General features: G+C 48.7%; 1 long non-coding RNA gene across 1 annotated transcript in view; it reads left to right on the forward strand.

Annotated features, from left to right (window-relative positions):
* Window positions 1-3,900, forward strand: part of LOC113487357 — a 23,690-nt gene extending 19,790 nt beyond the window's left edge. Inside the window, exon 3 of the long non-coding RNA XR_003399767.1 lies at window positions 3,791-3,900. This is a non-coding gene — a long non-coding RNA (uncharacterized LOC113487357). The remainder of the gene's footprint in view (window positions 1-3,790) is intronic.
* Window positions 3,901-5,501: the final 1,601 nt, after the last annotated feature.

Here is a 5,501-nt window from a genome sequence, read left to right on the forward strand (position 1 = left end):
CTGTTAGCCGGGAATTCTCTTGCTGGTTGTAACCGCTGCCCGGAACGCTATGCAGGGCAACAGCGATTCTCGTCCTCCGTTCTTGCTTATTCTCAGAATGCAGCTTGGTGGGCGTTTTCGGCTGTTCTTCTGCCCAGCATTTATGAGGTTGTTTCAGAAGTGGGTCGCGTTGCGTGACTCATTTCTCTTTGGGGTGCCGTATCACCACAGGACTTGGGTCTCAAGGCCCAGTATAGTGTTTCGGGCGTTGGCATGGGGTGTTGGGTAAGCTTCCATCTATCCAGTGGTTACTTCCTCTATTATGAGCATATGGTGCTTCCTGTGGTGGATCTGTTTCATTGTGATTTAGTTGATCTGCTAGGCCTCTCCATACCTATATTTCAGCCATCTCTCTCCATTTTGCTGGGGCTTCACCCGGTTGGCATGTTTGCAGCACGTCTGACATCCTTGGATGATCTCTGCAAAAGTTTCAATAGTGAGGTCCACACATCGATCTCGAGCCCACCTGTATGTTCAATCTCTACCTTGTTGGCCCGACGTCTTATGGGCCCACCGGTCTATGAACAGTTCACCTTTGTGCTGCCAGTCCAAGTCCAACTGTTTAACTCTGATTTTAGCATGTTTATCTGCCTGCTGGTTGTGTCGATGTTAATCAGTGGCCCGACTCTTGGGTACATGGGCATCCACATGGCGCACCTTCACAACAAGGTTTTCCACACGGGCTGCAGTGTTCTCCATACTTCAGCAGCCTATACGGTTTTACCCTTACGTTGCCAGTTGTTCTGCTTCCATTGTTGCAACCATTTCCCTCAGCAGCTTCAGTGACCCGTCGTGTGGGACTCCATACAGCAGCCTTCCATTGTCGATGTTTTCCCACAATACGACAAGACCCATCGGTGAACATGGCATATCGCTTCTCCTCATCTGGCAGCTCGTTATATGGTGGGGCCTCCTTAGCATGTGTCACCTCCTGCTCTGGTAGCATCCCGGAATCTATGTCTCCGGCCAGATCGTAATCACGTCTAGTATCCCTGGGTGTCTGGGATTCCCTATTCGAGCCCGTTGTGTTATCAATGCAACCCATTTACTCCACGTGGCATCTGTTGCATGATGCGTGGAGGAAGCTTTTCCTTTTAACATCCACCCCAACACCGGAAGTTGGGGTGCCAAGAGGAGCTGTGTTTCAGTGCCAACCACTTCTGAGGAGGCCAAATGCCTTCATACGCTGCCAGTATCTCCTTCACAGTTGGCATGTAATTAGCTTCAGAGCCTTTGTATCCCCAGCTCCAAATGGCTAGAGGTCGGCCTCGGTTCTCCCCAGGTGCTCTGTGACAGTCTCCAGGTAGGGCCATTCTCTCCGGCTGCAGTGTAGACATGTTCTTAACCTCCTGCCCTGCCGGACTGGCCCGAGGGATACTGCTTGGGCAATCTCCCACTTAATTTGTTCAAAGGATTGTTGTTGCTCAGGGCCCCATACAAAATCGTTCTTCTTTTTGTTACATGGTAGAGAGGGCTCACACTCAGGCTCTAGTTCAGGATGTGCATCCTCCAGAACCCCATAGTACCCAGGAAAGACTGAATCTCCTTTTTAGAGCTTGATGTGGCCACGGCTTTTATCTTGTTTATTACCTCCATTGGGATGTCACTACACCCATCTTGCCTTTTATTCCTAGGAATTGAATTTCCCTTGCAGGTCCCTTGACTTTCTTTTGCTTAATGGCAAAGCCAGCCTTCAGGAGGATTTCAATTATCTTCTTCCCTTTCTCAAAGACTCCCTCAGCTGTGTCCCCCCATACAATGATGTCATCAATATACTGCAGGTGTTCTGGAGCCCCACCTTTCTCCAGTGCAGTATGGACCAGTCCATGGCAAATGGTGGAGCTGTGGTTCCAGCCTGGGGCAATCAATTCCAGGTGTACTGGATGCCTCTCCAAGTGAACAGAAACTGTGGCCTGCACTCTGGCGCTATCAGAACAGAGAAGAACCCATTAGCATGTCAATTGCGGTATACCACTTCGCTGCCTTCGACTGCAGTTAATACTGGAGCTCTAGTATGTCTGGCACTGCAGCACTCATTGCTGGCGCAACTTCATCAGGCCACGGTAGTCCACAGTTAGCCTGCATTCGCCATTAGGATTTCTCACTGGCCATATAGGGCTGTTAAAGGGTGAGTGAGTTTTGCTGATCACCTTGGCTTTCTAGTTGACACATCTGCTGATGGATGGGGACCAGGGAATAAAGTATGCTTCAGTACTACCACCGGTGCACCATCCTGGTAGCAATCAGCACTGCTGCTCCTCAACCTTAAGCCGCTACACCACTGAGGTGTCCTCTGAGAGGCCGGGCATTGTGGACAACTGTTCAACGACCTCCAGGGCAGCTACACCAAGCCCACCAGTACCCTTTTGGGTCTTTGAAGTACCCTCTCCTGAGATAGTCTATGCCCAGGATGCACGGGGCATCTGGGCCAGTCTCAGTGGGGTGCTTATGCTAGTCCTTCCCAGTCAGGCTCACTTCAGCACCGAATAGGGTCAGCTGTTGGGATCCCCCTGTCACTCCAGAGATGCAAATGGATTCAACCCCACTGTAGCTTGATGGCATCAGGGTGCACTGTGCGCCAGTCTCCACCAAAGACTTATATTCTTGTGGGTCTGATGTGAGATCTATGAGATCCACACTGTCCAGTAATCCAATTATTCCTTTCCTCCAGCTGGCTGGAGGCAGGGCCCCTCTAATCCTGATCATCATCACTCACTTCCTGTAAGAATGATTTACTGGTCCCTTCAGAGTGTCAGACATAACGTTGGCCTTTCTATCCTGCCTGGGGGATTTCCGACTGGACACTGGAGCTGCACTTTTCTAGGAGGACTCCCCTTTTGTGATGGTCTTCCATTTCAGCTGCTCTACTCATGCAGCTAGGGCGGCAGTGGGCTGTCCATCCCACCTCCTCATGTTTTCTCCATGGTCGAGGAGGAAAAACCACAGGTGCCTCATGGCGTGTACCTTCTGCTGCCTTTCTCTTGGGTGGGGAAACCTTTACTTCTAATGGCTAAGACATCAGCCCATGCAGGTGGAATGTAGGACATGTCCTCTTCCATTTTCTGGACACTCTGAGACAGTTCCTCCACAGATGAGACCCAGGAATGTTGACATGAAGGGAGATTTCTCTCATATTGCCGGAGCTGCCAACCACTCCATCCACTGTCAGAGTGTGGGTGTCTGTCCACCAGGACACTATTGCCAATGCTTTCAAGTGTGCTTCTGGTGCACTCTTCAGGAACATTGCCACATCAGGTGTGTGAAGAAACCTGATCTGGGTCCATGGGTGGCTGCTCATTATTTAGATCTTATCAAACACAGCTAGTTCCTTAAGATTCTGAATCCCTTCTCAATGTTGGTCCATTTGCTTAGCTGATACAGGATATCACCCTTGTAGGGGTACCTCTCCCTTACACTGATCAGGAGTCACTTCCAAAGGCTGAGGGTTTGAGTCTGTTTCCCTATTTCCCTATCAATGCCAGCCTCCTTGGCCAAAGATCCCAGCTGCTTGGCCTCTCTCCCCTCCATTTCAAAAGCACTAGCTCCATTGTCCCAGCATCAAAGCAGCTAGGTGCAAATCTGCTTGCCACCAGGCAGCCGAAATCTCTCCACCTATCTCGCAACTCATTAGGGGATAGAGATCGGATGATCACCACTGTTCCCGTGCTGGGCCTGGCTCATCCCCATCCTCCACTTTGTGAACTGACTTTCTGGTATATTTGGTTTTCTGTATCAGGGCGACTGATACCAGTACTGGCTGTCTCTCTGGCTCAGCTGCTGTGTTGGTGGAGGCGACTGGTATTGGCTCTGCCTGTTTCTCTGGCCCAGCTGCTGGGCCAGTAGTTCATTCTCAGATCCTGCAGGCCTTTCTCCCCGTTGAGGGCCGTGGGTGGTATTAAAGAGGGCACGGTAAGCATGGGCAAGTCCCCAACACATCACAGTGAATTGTGTGTCCTGGCTTTTGCCAGATTGGTAACACACCCTTTCCAAGCACTCCACCAGCTTATCAGGGCTCTGCATTTGTTCAGAAGTGAAATTGCAAGCATTGGAGGCGACCACCAACTCAGGCCTTTGCCCCTCTTTTCTCACATAGCTTGCCACTCACTATTATCTGACCTCGGGGCATTTCCAGATGCTGCTATTGTTAGAGAAGTGCCGCATGGCCCAAAATAATATCTGTCAGGCATTCAGAAAGTATTGTGCCGCAATTACAGTGGCCTGCATGCTCCAAGGATAATTGAAACTCCCAAAACCAAGAGGATCTCTTCCCCTGGCTTGCCCATAGAGGGGGTGAGACACTTAACAAAAGCCCAGGCAGCAAACAGGTACCGGCCTTTCCCACCAACAGCGATACAAGTATATTATAAGCAGTTAGTAGCCTGTATGACAAAACAATCCCCTTTATACATTTTCCAACAACAACAAACACCTGCACAGGGAACACACATAAGGAATAATCCAGCCTTACCAGGCAAGCAAGTGGTCCAACATTACAAACCTTTTCTTATAAAACAGTACAAATACAAACAGAAAAATTACACCAACAGATTGCTCTAACACACTCTGGTAAGGGTCTGTCCCTTTTTGATTCTTATTTCAACCCACTTGTGCCCCACGTTGGTGCGCCAAAAAGGCTGTGTTGGTTTTAAGCTCTGCCGGGACCGGAGACCACACTGTCGTTGTCCCTCCCCACCCTCAGACACAAGTAGGGCACAAACCCCGGGTTAAAATATAAAGAATTTAATACAACAGTGTAATAAACAATCTGAACAACAACAATAGCGATAATAACAACAACAAACAGTAATAACAGTAAACAAGACAAAAGATATACAGAGAAATACTGCAATGGATACAGACAGCCCGCCACATGCTCCCCGCGACCAAAGCCACAAAGGAAAGCTTCCCGCACTGCCGTGCCAGACCTGACATCAGCATGGTATGAATAACCCAGCAGGAGATCCTTTTCCCCTCCCTGCTGGGGAAACTTAACCCTATCCTAGCTGAACCAGGACACTCGATCAGCAAAACGTATGTTAATTTATTAACAAATTGGCAAGAAATTTCCATCCCATACCTGAGTTACAGTACAAGCTACAACACTGATTTTCTTGTACTGGTATGGCAGTAGCTATCTACTCTATACATTGTGGAAAAAATGCAGACTTGTACACTTTATGATTGTTCTTACTGTAACGGTAAAGCAATTGTTCTCAAAAAAAGGCCTTTGAAGTGTGGAGTACTTTGAGCCTTGTTTCCACAGGGAAACAGGGACAATATTCAGTTAAGTCCAAAGGTCACACAGGTGGCCTGTAGCAAAGCAGCAAAATTAGACACAGGTATCCCAGGCTAGTTGTTTAAAATGCATCACTGTTGAATTCAGTACCCTTGTCTATGTGATATAAGGTAGACTTTAAAAAGCAATGGAAGAGCTTCCTCCTATTTTTCACCTCTTTCATAGG

This window comes from Athene cunicularia (assembly GCF_003259725.1).
Source record: "Athene cunicularia isolate RWA chromosome 1 unlocalized genomic scaffold, athCun1 chr1_part2, whole genome shotgun sequence".
Taxonomy (NCBI): domain Eukaryota; kingdom Metazoa; phylum Chordata; class Aves; order Strigiformes; family Strigidae; genus Athene; species Athene cunicularia.